A 15,627-nucleotide genomic window follows, 5' to 3' on the forward strand; every position below is an offset into this window, starting at 1 on the left:
CAGCGGCGGCAGCAGCGGCCGGAGCCCGGTGAGGCGGCGGCGGAGCTCGGAGGTGGCCCCAGCGCAGCGTCCCGGGCACAGCGCAGCCACCTCCGGCCTCCCGACACGAAGCGGGACGAGCCAGCGCTGCTCCGCCACCGCCTCCTGCCGAGGCCCCAGCGGCAAGGAGACCGCGGGCAGCCGCTCCCGCAGCGCCCTCAGCCCAGGGCCAACACGGGCCTGCCACGGCACAAGCCACCCGCCACAGCCCCCTGCCGCCCCCTCCCGGGCCCGCAGCGAGCCCCGAGCCCCCGCAGAACCGAGCGCGGCTCCCACCTGCGATGGCTGGGGCCGCCTCCGAGCTCCGCCGCCGCCTCTCCCGTTGTTATCAATGAAATTACAATTTTGACAGCTAGGTCCCTTGGGTTAATGGTAGTTTAATTAAAAATGAATACAATTTAGTAAATTGAATAGTAATTTGATATAATAAAAGAATACAGTTTAGTAAAAGAATATCATTTAGCAAAAAATTACAATTTATATCTATAATTTGCCAGTAATTAAGTATGATTAAAGCATAAGCAAAACCGACCGGGGTACGGCTTCCTCACCCTGCCTCACGTACAGAGCAAAGCACTTCAAGCTAAACTGATATAGTGTATGCTTATACATATTCATTAATGCTTCCTGTAAATTTCCTCCTATTTCAAATTTTTCTGACTTTACGTCACTTTTCTTCACGGCACATGCTTCACTTGTTGTTAGGGGGTCTTCAGTCTTCTTTTGGGGGTCTTTTGGTGAAGGCTTCTCCTCTTCCTCATTGTCCTTTGGATAACCTTACAGGTTTGTGTGTGCGTACTAAGCGTTGTGTTATGTTACTCTACTCATTAGTCTGATATTTACTGATTTTTAGGCCCAATGCCTAAAGGTGTTCTAATTTTGTCCATCTCAAGGACGTTTTGGTCTTGAGACATCACTTATCTTCTAAACTACCTCCTGTACCTAAATTTTAACATGTAACATCTGCAAAGGGGTACATCTGCCTTGTAACACTGATTCTTTTGGTTGCTTCTAATAATAACTTTCCAAATAGTTACAATTTAGTCAGCACGAATCAATTCCATTTATTTTAATACCCCATTTCTCCTTTTGATTACATTTATTCATGCCTTTTTTAAAAAAAAACATAAACTTGAATCTTATTTTTTTTCTCCATAATTTCATTTCTTGCATTTACTTTATTTTCATTTCTAATTTTTTAACATTTTTCATGCTGTATCAAGCTTTTTGCACTCTCTTTCAAATTTAGTTAACTTTTTTTTTGAGCTATTATAGTTTCTTTTCGTTCAGTATTCCTTGAATTACTGAATGGATTAGTCTAATCAGGCATGAAATTATACAAAATAGAAACAATAATCTTAATATAAAACACTATGCCATAAATTTTAACTTTTTCCACTAAGTACTTCTTAGGTTATCTCACTAATCAGTCTTCAAAATAAAATTCTATTTTTGAACTTGTATATATATCTTTAGCAATTTTTGTGATGGCTCTTCTATAATCATTTATCTTTATACAACACTCAGATTTGTTAAACTTTCTACAAACTCCCCCTTCTTCAGCTAACAAATAGTCCAGGGTAATTCTGTTTTGATAAACAAATGCTCACATTTGTGAATGTTGCTTGGCCAGCAGCTTTAGGGCAGTAGAGGTGTGGTTTGAAACAACTTTAACTACTGTCTGCAGCTTTATGAACTGATTCAATAGATAGATTTGGTTTCTGTATCTCTAAGATCCATCTGCAGCTCAAGTGGCTGGGTCATCTCTCTGCAGGCCATTTGTCTTCATTTCTGGTTTCTTCTTGCTTTTGGAAAGTCAAGGTTCAAGTCTCTTTTATTGTTTTTTAATGTTTCATAAAGTGGTGTACTTAACATATTGCTCCTGGACCTCGGTATAATGAAGAAGGAGGGTCATGTAACTCTTAAGATACAGGTTCTTCTCCACCTTTGAGGTAATTCACTATATGCTCTTTACTCACAAATTTAATATATTCTATCAGGGGCTTTCCATTTGTTACTTGTTGTACCTGGTTGTTCCAAATAGAATTTTAGGTCACTTATGGATTGGTAAGGGTTAGCTCCAGAACTTTTATACCAGCACAAATCAACATGGTTATCCTACAATTAGTTTCTTTTTGTCATTCTCTAATATCCAGCAGGAGTTTTTGGTGGCCAGGTGTTAGTATTGTTATCTGATACAAACCGTTTTAATTATTTGATGATTCAAAATTTATCTTCCAGGTTATTTTAATGTCTTGGAAGTTTGAGTAAGATTTCATTTTAAAAATTGGTCTGGAGCTAGACTCTCACTTTAGCTATTTTAAGTCTTTCACAAATTTAACATTTAAATAATTTTAGTTCTGTAACTACTTCTTGCATTTAACTTACAAAAATATTTTAGTTAAGGTTGGCCAATCTCAGTTGCTATACTGCTGTTTCAACTGTTCACACTACTTATTAATTTTCTCTAATTCTTTCCCTGAGATTTTTTTTATACTTTTATAAAATTACTGTGATTGTAACAGGCAGCATTAACATATGGATGTGCCACAAACATAGATTTTATCTTGTTTTTGTATTTGTCAATTTGTTTGCATTTGTCACATGGATCAGAATTATTGTGATTTTGTTTTTGCATAGTTTGTTTGCTCATTGTTTGCTTTTGTGCTGCTTGTTTTAATATCGCTTGTTTCTTTCTTATTTTTTTGGATTCTGTCCCATCCTGCTTTATGGTTTTGGCCAGTTGCCAAGGGTATCTTAATGAACACAGTGAAAATAATCCTCAGGAGTTATCACTCTCTACCTTCCTCAAGGCCCCTTGGGCTGCAGCCAAGGGCCGAGGTGCCGCTCTTCTTGGTAGCAAAGTTTATACCCTGGGGTCTGGTCACTGACACGTTTGGTCTCACTGCTACCCTTGGCCTCATAAGGTTCCTATGAGCCACTTCAACTCTGCTTGTTTCAAGGATGGCACAGATTTCACAGCACTGTCTTATCTCTCTCTCTCTTAGTCAGTTATGTTTTTTTTCTTTTAATTTAAACTACTAAAGCTCCAGAGATGTGCCAACTACAATAAAAGTTACTTTTTACACAACTTCAGTTAGCAATTTATCAATAAAGCTTTAATTAACAGGGGGTTCTTCTAGAAAAAATTTTGCTGTTAAATAAATAAAACATTTAGTCAAAACCATTTATATTTACTATACAAAATATTGGAAAACAAACATATTTAAAAAATACGGAAATATAAGTTTCTGTGAAAAAAAACTGCTACATGTTTTTAACACTTATAATGCACATAACACAACTGTAACACACCATTTAGATACTATATATTCATAAAATGTGTTTGTGCTTCACAGACTCTGAGCAAGGCAGAATTTGTCTTTTGAATGTGTAAATATAATAAACCAAACCAAAATAATGCCAGGTTGTAACAAATGGTCAGTTGTGTTATATGTTAGAGTTCACTTGGCACAGCCAGCACTGCACACTTTTCAGTTAAATGGGATTTAGGTAGTGCTGCTGCTTCTATTTCCAGCAAAATATCTTTAGGTGAAGGAACAGTTTTACCTCTTTTTTTTTTTTTTTTTTTTTTTTCTGCTACTTATTAGTTTGTAAAGGATACAACAGATTATTGAAAGACCCCAAGCTGTTCACCAGTCTTCACAGAAGTAATTGTGAATGCCAGTTTATTTCTATCTTTAGCACACTTTTATAGGGTTCTACAGGGTCTGCAGGCAGAACAAGCTACTATTGGCTAACACACACAGTTTACATTTTTTCTCTTACACACAGGGATATTGTTTTGCTTTACTCTCTCTTCTGCATGAAGGTTTCAAGGACTTTAGCCCTTAATATCACGACTTATTTCAAAGGCTGGTTTGTGCATACAGGCCTTTACTAATATATAAAATATAGCAACAATAGATAACTCTCGCTTTCTTGTGTTTTAGTAATAAATTTATCTTTCCCCCCACCCCGGGGAAGCTGCAGGGTAGCATAGTCGCTCTCTTGATTAAAAGGTTCTTTTGAATTTACATACTGATTTAAAGCTTAACAAATCCAGTTTTAAACGATCCAAACTTTGGCCAATTCAAATTATATTTTCGGATCATTTTCTTTGTCTATTTAAACATACAATAATTAATCATTTTCTGCTTGTTTTTCCTCTCCGGGATTCCCATGTATCCCAAAATCATAACATCATCCTCAGTGGACTGTCCTGAGGAATGCTCCCCTCCTGAGAAACCCCCTCACGGTTCTCAGATATTCCGGGCTCCTGCGAATTCCCCTTATAATTCCCAGCCCCTGGGTTCAAGGACTTACTGTCCCTTGAACCCATCTCTGGCAGCAACCAAGCAAGAAATCTCCGGTACCAGGAGAATCTTGATCCCCCTCACTCACTCCGTGCTTCAACTTCCCCCCTCCCTCAATATTACTCTGTTGCTCTATCCCGTCTTTTGCCAACTACTCGCTTCCTGTCTAATTTCCTCTCTTTCTCAATTTCTTTTACCCCTCTTCGACTACTCATTTCTGGCGACTTCTCTTCCCAATCCCTCTTAGCTACGTACTAAAGTTCCCAACTATTTTCTCTTTTTAAAGGAAGTTGAACCTGACTCGATCACTCTCCTCCTGAGTCACTTCACTCAGCAATCAGATCACTCCCTTCTCCCCGAGGACTTTCCCGTGGGTTTTAAGATTGGGACTCTCCCTCCCGTCCCTGCCGGGGATTTTCACTCGTTCTTCTCTTTCCCTTCCCTCCTTTCCCGGCCGGTCTCCTCGCGGAGAGCCGAAAACGCGGTACGGCCGGAGGTCTGCACTCCCTTTGTGGGTCCGGGCTGCCCAGCCCCGTCTCAGCCACTGCACACACACACACAGGCACACAGCTCCCCCCTGCCCAGCCCCGTGGGACTCACACACTCCGTTTGCCCAGCGCTTCTTGTGCACAAGACGTTTTACAGGCACCTTTATCTCTGGCCGCCACTCTACGGGAGCTCTTCTGCGCGCTTCCTACAGCCAGCTTCTTCTGCTTATACTTTATCCTAAGTGGAACTTCTATTTCCAAGGGAGCACGATCTAACCTTGGCACCACCTTGAAAAATTGGTGGGGAGCTCCTTCCCATCATTAGCCGTTCCTCCCCTAGATCGGAGTTCCTGGGTTTTGGCACCAAATTGTTATAAATGACTTTCAAATTTCCAAACAATCAATCTAATTAATTGATAATATACTTTAATAAATTGGATACAAAATAATAAAAGAATACAATTTAGTAAAAGAATACAATTTAGTAAGAAAGATACAATTATATATATATATATATATATATATATATACATATATATGTGTGAATACAATTGGCCAGTGGTTACAAATGGTTAAGGCATAAGCAAAACTGACCGGGGTACGGGGGGGGCTTCTCACTCCACCTCACGTACAGAACAAAGCACTTCAAGCTAAACTTATATACTGTGTGCTTGCACATATTCATTAATGTTTCTCGTATGTTTCCTCCTATTTCCGATTTTTTTGACTTTACGTCACTTTCCTTCAAGGCACATGCATCATTTGTTGTTAGGGGGTCTTCAGTCTTCTTTTGGGGGTCTTTTGGTGAAGGCTTCTCCTCTTCCTCATTGTCCTTTGGATAACCTTACAGGTTTGTGTGTGCGTACTAAGCGTTGTGTTATGTTACTCTACTAATTAGTCTGATATTTACTGATTTTTAGGCCCAATGCTTAAAGTGGTTTTAATTTTGTCCATCTCAAGGCCGTTTTGGTCATGAGACATCACTTATCTTCTAAACTACATCCTGTACCTCAATTTTAACATGTAACATCTGCAAAGGGGTACATCTGCCTTATAACACTGATTCCATTGGTTGCTTCTAATAATAACATTCCGAATAGTTACAATTTAGTCAGCATGAATCAATTCCATTTATTACACAACCTCCCGGGCCCGCAGCGAGCCCCGAGCCCCGCAGAACCGAGCGCGGCTCCCACCTGCGATGGCCGGGGCCGCCTCCGAGCTCCGCCGCCGCCTCACCGGGCTCCGGCCGCTGCTGCCGCCGCTGCCGGGCCCGCACAGACGCTCCGGCAATGGCGGCTCTCCTGCCCCACGGCCGCCCTGGGGGCGCCAGCGGGGCCGGGCTTGTCCCCGCTCTGCCCAATCAGCGCGCGCCAGAGCCACGAGTGACGGCAGAAGCAGCCAATCGCAGCCAGCGGCGGGCTCTGCACACGGCACGGCCTCGCCTGCCTTGGGCTGAGCTCCGCCATTTCTCGTTAGCCTGGGCTGAGGAGCGGCCCCGGCGCTGGGCCCGGCCCGGGCAGGAGGCCAAGGAAGCGCCGCTGCGCTGAAGCGCCGGGAGCTCGGGGTGCCCGGGAGCTGAGGGCGCTGCGAGCTGGGGGTGAGTCCGGGATGGAGCAGGGCTATGCCGGAGCGAGGCCAAAACTCTGTGACTCTCCTTCCTGTCCCGGGCGGGGAGCAGAACACACAAGGAAAGGCTCGGGGGTCTGGATGAGGGTGGGGACAGTTCAGTCCTTGGTCACGGGCACAGCACACCTGACTTGGGGAAATTAATTGAATTTATTATCCAACATGTCAGAACAAGAAAACGAGAAGCAAAGTAATTCCTCCGGAAATCCATCTTCCCCCCACCTGTCCCTCCTTCCCGGGCTTAACTTTGTGCCCCTCTCCGTCCCCCTCCCCGCCCAGAGGCACAGGGATGGGGGTCACAGTCAGGTGATGTCAGTGCCTCCCCCTGAGGGACAGGAATCCTTGTCCTGCTGCAGCCTGGGGTCCCTGCCAGGGGCCAGAGTCCCTCAGGAGCAGGCTGCTCCAGCGGGGATCGCCAGGGGGATCCCCGAGTCCGGCCAGGAGCCACTTCCATGGCTCTGCAGGGGCTTCCCCCGGGCTCGGGGCCTCTCTCAGGCACCCCCTGCTCCGGCCCGGCCTCATTGCCCCCCTCACCCCCCCATGCAGCGAGTGCCCGGGCAGGGAGATGGACGATTTTCACGGGGCTGAATCTTGGAGTTTCTGAGCTTTATTGGGCTGAATGTTGGTGTTTTGTTTTTTTGTGGGGGCAGAATCTTTCTATTTTGGGGTGATATCAGATTTCTGGTGTTTTGGAAGTTTTTGATCTGTCTTTGTTAGCGTTCAGGAACACACAGAATCACAGACTGAATATATGCAGGTGCTTTATTGAAGCGTGGGTGAACTAGGGGTATCAGCAACTCAAATCTAGTTCCGTTGTCTTTGTCCAAAGTGCACATATTTCTACAATTTTAGCTGTAGCAATAATCACTGTAACAACCTTATCAATATTGCTTCATTAATATTGGTTGATTAACTTTATCTATATTGCTTCATGAGAGTTAGCTCATCCTTGCACGAACATGTCCGAATCTTATCTCTGGGTGGGTATCTTGGAGACCCCAAGTACCAGTTCCCATTACCGTAAACATTGCAGCTTGCTAGTCCATCCCTAATACCAAGCATTCTTGTGGCCTACCTCTACAAGATTTTAAGAAACATTTTCAGAAACATTTAACCCCATAGTAACATATTTCATCTCTTTGAAAGTATTTCACTTTACTATAATAAGTGTAATGCTTTCACTATATACAGTCCTTTTTCTGAGATTATACTTGATGTTCATCTTCGAATCCACAGTTGTCGTAAGCGTTGTTACACTCTGGAGGACTTGGAGATGACAAATGTGGATGTGGATCTCTGTCCCGTGTCAGTGCCTTTATTATCTTCTGGTTCCAGGATACTCTTTTCTTTATCTCTCCTTTCAGAACTGCACAGATTAACCAGATTGCTAAGAACACAATTAGTAGGATTATCAGTCTCTCAAAAATAGATTTGATCCAAGAGCTCACATTCCATCCTTACGCCTCAAAACTTTTATCTACCCAACTTGTGGTGAGATCTTCCTGCTCTTTCTGTGCTTCATGTTCTGTTTGTTTTAATTGATTAATGTCATGTTCTACATTTGCAGTTCCATTTGGGATGTGGATGCAGCAGTGATCAATTTGTCCTTTTAGGTACCTGCATACTCCGTGTTCTTTCAACAATAACATATCTAAAGCCAATCTGTTTTGCAGGGTCATTTTAGTTGTGGCTTGTAATTGTACATTTAGCTCTCTAAATTCCTCTTTGGTAACTCTTGCCAATCTCTTTCTACCTGACCTGTAAGTTTGTACAACATCTTTCTATTGTTATAATTTGCTATTGGACCAAACAAGGATTCCAGAGCCCACTTAAATTTTACACTACTGGAGGGTTGCTGCCATCTTTCTTTATCTTCAATTTTGTTTTCCTGAACTTCTTGTCTCGTCATTATTTGCAGAAGTTCATGCTCTCCCTTGAATGGGGACCTTTTCCAAATTGGGCATAAGGTGGGGAGGCCTAAAGTAATCTCTTTTACTTTTTCACCTACAGGCAGATGTGTTGTCCAGGTGCCATTGCTTGCTGCCTATCCAAATTGGCCTGGACTCTGAATTGTACTTGTGCTCCATATTACCTTTTGGATCACTTGTCCTGTCTTGTCATTTATTTCCCCTTGTTTATGTTTGATTCCTCTGCAGGCACATCCAATTTGCAGAGCTACCACTAGCAGTGGCATTTGTTTTATTTCTTCATCATCAGAAGTACAGTCATAAGCTTTGTTCCATACCCACCAATTCACTTTGTCTGCCTCCATTCTACTACTGGTTGCATTGTTCCATACCCCTGGATCTGTTTCATTTTCAGAGCCTTCCCACTTAATGCACCAAGGGCTATCTGCCATAGATTGGAATTTCTGAAGCACACTCATTGACCATGCACTGTCCCAAGCTTCAGCCCGATCTTTTCCTTCCTGTCCTTCACACTTCCACTTCGATACTGGAATCTTGTCTTCAATGACCTTGGCTATCTTTTCATAACACCATCCATAATTCCCTGATCTCCCATCCCAGCCTAGTTTTGGTTCATACTTTCCTCCATTTTCATGACAATCCCATGTAGATGAATACTTTGGCTTCTCAGCATTTTCAAACGCTGTCTTATTTGGGTACTTGTAATCTATTTGCAATACACAGCTCACATTTTCATTTTTATTCTTTTGTATTTCAGGAAATTTTGATGTTATAATTCCCCAATTTATTTGGTCTCCTGCTGCCTTTGGTATTGGCAGACAGGCAGTTATTTTGCTGGTGTTTTGCACGTTGGCCAAATCTTTAATTAATGCAATCATCCCATTTTCTGCCTGAATAGTATTAGAGACTTTTAGCACTTGTGTTTCTGGCTGCACCCCCACATCCCTCTTCATTCTAAAATGAAGAGTTGTCAGCTGATCCTTTTGTATTTCACATCCCAAGGTAACATTGATTCCAGCTGATGGCCCTAAAGGCCATAAAATAATCCCCATTACAGTCACCAGCAACCTAGACATTTGAAACAATCAAACCCGCTTTATCTGCAGCTTTGTTGGCCCTACAGTTTGTGCAGTCCACAGTGCAGGGGAAACCTTCTTCACTCTGGTGTAATGTATGCAGGGATCCAGTCCAGCTCCTTTGACTGCTGTCAAGGTAGTTAACAGTACCTGATAGGGTCCATTCCACCTTTCTTTTAATGGTTCTTCCTTCCAGCTTCTAATGTACACTTCATCTCCCGGGGGGAAGTCATCCCAAGGAAAACTCACAGCTCATGCATGTTCTGGGGTTCTGGAATAGCACAAATAGCTTGAATACGATTAGTACCCAGCTTACATTGCCCTTGTGAGATTTCACATCCCAGGTAAATCACAGTCTGCCAGGCAGTTTGTGCCTTTTCTTTAGACACCTTATATCCTCCCATTCCCAGCTGATTTAAAATTTCAATTGTTACCTTTATGCAGGTTATTTTCTCTTCTGTAGCTGTCAGTATATCATCAACATACTGTAACAGCAGGTATTGTTCTCATGGTACTTGCCCATTCTCGTTCCAGATCTCCAGCTCCTTCACCAGCTGGCTTCCAAATAGTGTTGGACTGTTCTTGTATCCTTGTGGGAGTCGTGTCCAGGTGAGCTGGGTTTTCCTTCCATTGTCTGGATTTTCCCAGTCAAAGGCAAACAGTTTCCTACTTTGTTTGTCAAGGGATATGCAGAAAAAGGCATCTTTTAAATCAATTACAGTAAACCATTTCTATTTCCCTTTCACAGATGTCAACAATGTGTAAGGATTAGCTACCACTGGGTAAATATCTTTAGTTATTCCATTTATTGCTCTCAAATCCTGTACTAGTCTGTACTCACCGTTTGGTTTCTTCACTGGAAATATTGGTGTATTCAATTCTGATTCACATTCTTCTAAAATTTGGTACTTCAAAAACTTTTCAATAATCTTTACTATTCCTTGCCGTGCTTCTGGCTTTATGGGATACTGTTTAACCTGGAGAGCTTTTGCTCCTTCTTTTCGTTCTACATGTACTGGTTGTGCCAGCTTAGATTTTCCTGGTATGTCTGTTTCCCATACAGAGGGAATTGCTGCATCCTCTACTTCCCGAGGGATAGTAGGGACTGGTTTTTCTTTTATCATTAAGATTTGTCCTGTCTTTGATTCAGGTATTTTCATTAAAAGCTCCCTGTTTTTAAAAGGTATCACTGCATCAAATTTTGCTAATAAATCTCATCCTCAAAGTGGAATTGGACACTCAGGCATATCTAAAAATTCATGTGTTAACACTTTGTTTCCAAAACACAAATCCAGGGGTTGCAGGAATGGTCAATTCTCCTCCTTCCCTGTGGCTCCAACAGTTGTTGCTGTTTTGTCTCCAGTTTGCCCTTTTAGATCATTTAGCACAGAATATGTAGCCCCCGTATCCACCAGAAATTTTACTTCTTTATCTCCCAACTGTATAGTTACTAAAGGTTCTTGTATTGGTTTTTGTTCCGATTCTAGTCAGCTGCTGTACTCCCCCAGCACCATTAATTTGGAAGCATCTTGATTCTGATTGAACTGATTGCCCTGGTTAGACCAATTTGGGCATTCATTTTTTCAGTGCCCCTCTTGTCTACAATAATCACATTGATTTAACCCCAATCTTGGCAAAACCCATCCCCCTCGTTCTATGCCAAGTCCGCCCCTCCCCAGCCCATGACCACCTCTGCCTCGTCCTCTGAAACCTGGATTCTCTCTTCCTTGGATCACTGCCAAAAGATTTTGCTGCTGCTTTTTACTAGCTTCCTTTTCCCTGTTATTGTATACTTTCCAAGCCACTTCAAGTAATTGATTCAAATTCCTTGAATCTTCTCCTTCTGACTTCTGCAATTTTCTCCTAATATCATCCTGCGACTGCCCAAGAAAAATGAACGCAAGCTGAACATTCGCTTGTTCTGTTTCTAGTTGAAGATCTGTATACTTTCTTGCTGCCTCTTTAAGCCTTTCCAAAAATGCAGCAGGGGATTCTTTCTTTTCCTGTCTTATCTCATACAATTTAGACCAATTCATAACCTTAGGTACAGCATTCCAAACCCCTGTCTGGAGCCACTCTTGATACCTCTTCAGCCTCCACATGTCCCCAAAGGCATTGGGATCCCACCCTGGATCCTCGGTTGGAAAGTTCTCATCTAAAGTCGCCATCACCACCCCAGTTCTGAGATCTTCTCTCACCTTTTCCTTGGCTGCTCTAAGCACCATCTCTTTCTCAGTAGAGTCCATTAAATTCTCCAATATTACTTGTATATCATCCCAATCTGGATCTGAGTTTTCATAATCATTTTTACCACCCCTGCTACTTTATCAGGATTTTCTCTCTAAGTTCCAGCTGATTGTTTCCAAATTATCAAGTCTGTGGGTGAAAAAGGAACTTCCACAAACACCAGCCCTTCTACTCCTACTCCTTGTCTCAAGGGGGCAATCACAGTCTGCCTTTGTCTGCCCAAATCTTTTCCCATTCTACCCAGAACCGGAGCAAGCTGTGACCGAGTCCGATGGGATACCGGTGTCGCTGATTTATTATCATCACCCCCGCTACTGCTATCTTCCTCCCCAGCATTTTTCACATTTCCTTGTATCAAGGTTAGATTTTGATCATCTCTTGGAGAAGAAGGATCAGGTGAAGGCAGTAGAGGAGGATAAAGAGGGCAAGGTGAAGTGGGATTAGGTGAGATAGGGTTAGGTGAAATAGGATTGGGTGAAGTGGAGGTAGACAAAACAAAATCGGGTTCTTTTGGTTCTGCTGAAACCACTTGTAAATCAACATCCATCTCTTTCCCCTGAAGCAAACTTTCTTTTAATGCCAGGTGCTCTAAACAACTTTTTCCTTTTACACAAAGCTCACATTTATCACTCACACGTGCCTTAAGTGCCATCAGTCCACACTCAGCCTGCCATTCTGGCTTGTCTCACAAATAGAAAAAGAAATTAACATATGGAAATTCATCCGACTTTCCCTCTGGCTTACAGAACAACATCAACTGTAAAATGGTGTTGTACTGCAAAGATCCATTTCTCGGCCACTTTTCCCCACAGTCCAGGTCATATCCTGGCCACCATGTATTACAATAATCAATCAACTTTACGTAAATCTTGCCCAAAGTTACCCTGTTTCCAATGTGCTAATAAGCACCCCAAAGGAGAAGTACATGGTGTAGGGGCATTGCCACCTCAAATCCCTTTAAGCTTCTCCATGTTACAGTTACAGTGCACCACACACCACTGCTGCCCAACCTGCAACGCTTTTGCACTTGTCTGACAGACGGCGCCTGGGCAATACCAGGAATTCCTCCAGCCCAACCGTGCAAAGCTTTGGCTGTGTCTTCTCGGCAGGCACCAGAGCAGAGCGAAAAGCTCCTTACCTCTCTCAGAGGGACGTTGTGAGCGGCGGAGACGGTCGCGGCCGGATGGGCTCCCCGAGAATCCCTCGGTGCCGGCTGGAGTGTGATCGGGTCGTGAGCTCACTCAGCAGCACTCACAGGGTCTCATCTGGGTCACCAAAATGTCAGTGTTCAGGAACACACATAATCACAGACTGATTACGTGCAGGTGCTTTACTGAAGTGTGCAGGAACTAGGGGCATCAGCAACCCAAATCTAGCTCCATCGTCTTTGTCCAAAGTGCACGTATTTCTACAATTTCAGCTGTAGCAGTAATCACTGTAACAACCTTATCAATATTGCTTCATTAATTTTGCTTCATTAACTTTATCTATATTGCTTCATGAGAGTTAGCTCATCCTTGTACAAATATGTACGAATCTTATCTCTGGGTGGGTATCTTGGAGACCCCAAGTACCAGTTCCCGTTACCGTAAACATTTCAGCTTGCTAGACCATCCCTGATACCAAACATTCTTGTGGCCTACCTCTACATGATTTTAAGAAACATTTTCATAAACATTTAACTCCATAGTAACATCTTGATGTTTGGAGGATGTTTGGGCTGAATCTTGGTGTTTTAGAGATTCTTACAGACTCAAGATGCCCAGTGACTTTCTGAGATGAACTTGGGCAAGGAGGAATCCTCACCCCAAGGCGCTCTCCTCTTGTTTTTTCCCCAAGCCAGGATTTTCATTCCCACATCGTTGCCAGATGGAAGAGGAGGAAAAGCCCCAGAGATCCCACACGAGGAGGGTCTGCAAACCCAGTCCAGGGAGCTGCAAGGAGGAAAGATCCCACCAGTGCCAGGAGGGCGGCCGGAGATCCAGGCGGAGCTCAGTGCAGGGGGAGAAGTCCCACAAGTGTTTGGAATGTGGGAAGGGCTTCAGAAAGAGCTCCCACCTGATCCGACACCAGGTGATCCACACTGGGGAAATGCCCTACGAGTGTGGGGAATGTGGGAAGAGCTTCAGCCACAGCTACAGCCTCATGCGGCACCAAATGATCCACACTGGGGAAAACCCCTACGAGTGTGGGGAATGTGGGGATAGGTTCAGCTGCAGCTCCAACCTAAGGACACACCAGAGCATCCACACTGGGGAAAAGCCCTACGAGTGTGGGGAATGTGGGAAGAGGTTCAGGTACAGCTCCAACCTGAGGAATCACCAGAGGAGCCACACAGGGGAATGGCCCTACACCTGCTTGAAATGTGGGAAGAGCTTTGGATGGAGCTGTGAGCTGAGAAAACACCAGCTCATCCACACTGGGGAGAGGCCCTACGAGTGTCCCGAGTGTGGGAAGAGGTTTCAGCGCAGCTCCACTCTCATCAGACATGAGCGGATTCACACAGACGAGAGGCCCTTCCGCTGCCCTGACTGCGGGAAGAGCTTCAACCGCAACTCCACTTTTGTCAGGCACCGGCGCATCCACAGTGGGGAGAGGCCCTACGAGTGTCCTGAGTGTGGGAAGAGCTTCTCACAGAGATCTAACTTGACCCAACACCAACAGAGGCACCAGTAAGGGAAGCCCTGCGAGTGCCCCGAGTGTGGGAAGAGCTTCGTGCGCTGCTCCAGCTCCATCCCCCATGGGAGGATCGGCGTTGGATGATCCCCAGTGACCCCCGTTGGGCAGAGCCCTGGTGATCCGTGGTCCTGGTGATCCGTGTTGGGAAGACACCTGGCTGGGAGGCTCCACATCTTCACGGCTCCCTGTGGGCACCTGGATGAACACCGGGGCAGGAACATCCATCGAGACACAGACCAATAGTGGGAATTCCTTTGGGAGAGCAGATTTGTTGACTTTCAATCCCAGAAAACTGTTAAAGCTAATGGAACTCACGAGCCCTATTTGTTACACATCAACACCTCTCCTTCCTTTTCTGGAATTTGACACAAACTTATAGTCAATAAGTTCTGCAAGTGCTCTTGCTGCGTGAGGCCACATTGTGTCTTTCATTTAGCAATTAATGAAGCAAACACAAATTACCTACTGAGACCCTTCTGCTCCCTCCCAAATCACTACTCAAGAACAAGCCTCAGGCACATGCCCATAGTCCCTCTCTGCCAGCAGCTCTGAGCTGCATTGCACAGTGCTTGCTGTGCCCCAGAGAGCACAAAGCAGGCTGGCCTGGTGCCCCTGAATATTTCTGCAAAACCCTCTGCATTTCACACCTTTGCTCTGGCTCAGTGCAGAGCTCCAGGATTGCAGGCGCTTGGTCCCAGAGCTGTGTGAGGCACTGGCTCGTGCAGATGTGCCCTGACTTGCTGTCACTGCCTCACGCTGGGCTCGGTTCCCCTGGCAGAAATGCCGTGCCTGAAGGACACTGCCCTGTGCTGGAGCCTGCGGAGCAGCCCGGCTCCCTCCCCCTGTGCCCAGAGTGCTGCACACACTGCTGACCATTGCCAGGAGTTCCAGGGCAGGCGGCAGAAGAGCAGGAATGGTCAGGCAGGGCACCAGCCCTGGGCTGCTCTTTGCCTTTCTCTCCTCCTGTGCAGACTCCAGACAGCCCATGGCACCAGTGTGTGCTGTGCCCAGCACGGCGCCGCTTCCCCTCAGGAGCAGCCAGCTGCCAGCTTGGCTCTGAGAGCGGAGGATTTGCCTGGTGCCAGCAAGAGGCAGCCAGGGCCAGGCTGCTGCCTCTTGCAGCTCCAAGGGCCTCCTTCCAGCCTGCCTCTGCCGAGGCTCAGGCTTCTCCGGGCTCTGCCAGGGCTCTGCTGGGGCTCCAGCCTGGCCAAGGCCGGGCCCGCTC

General features: G+C 44.9%; 1 pseudogene; it reads left to right on the top strand.

Moving 5' to 3' along the window:
- The window catches only part of LOC131588506 (zinc finger protein 850-like), a 398,523-nt pseudogene that overhangs the window by 170,312 nt on the left and 212,584 nt on the right, over positions 1–15,627 (top strand).

This window comes from Poecile atricapillus, chromosome 26 (assembly GCF_030490865.1).
Source record: "Poecile atricapillus isolate bPoeAtr1 chromosome 26, bPoeAtr1.hap1, whole genome shotgun sequence".
Taxonomy (NCBI): Eukaryota; Metazoa; Chordata; class Aves; order Passeriformes; family Paridae; genus Poecile; species Poecile atricapillus.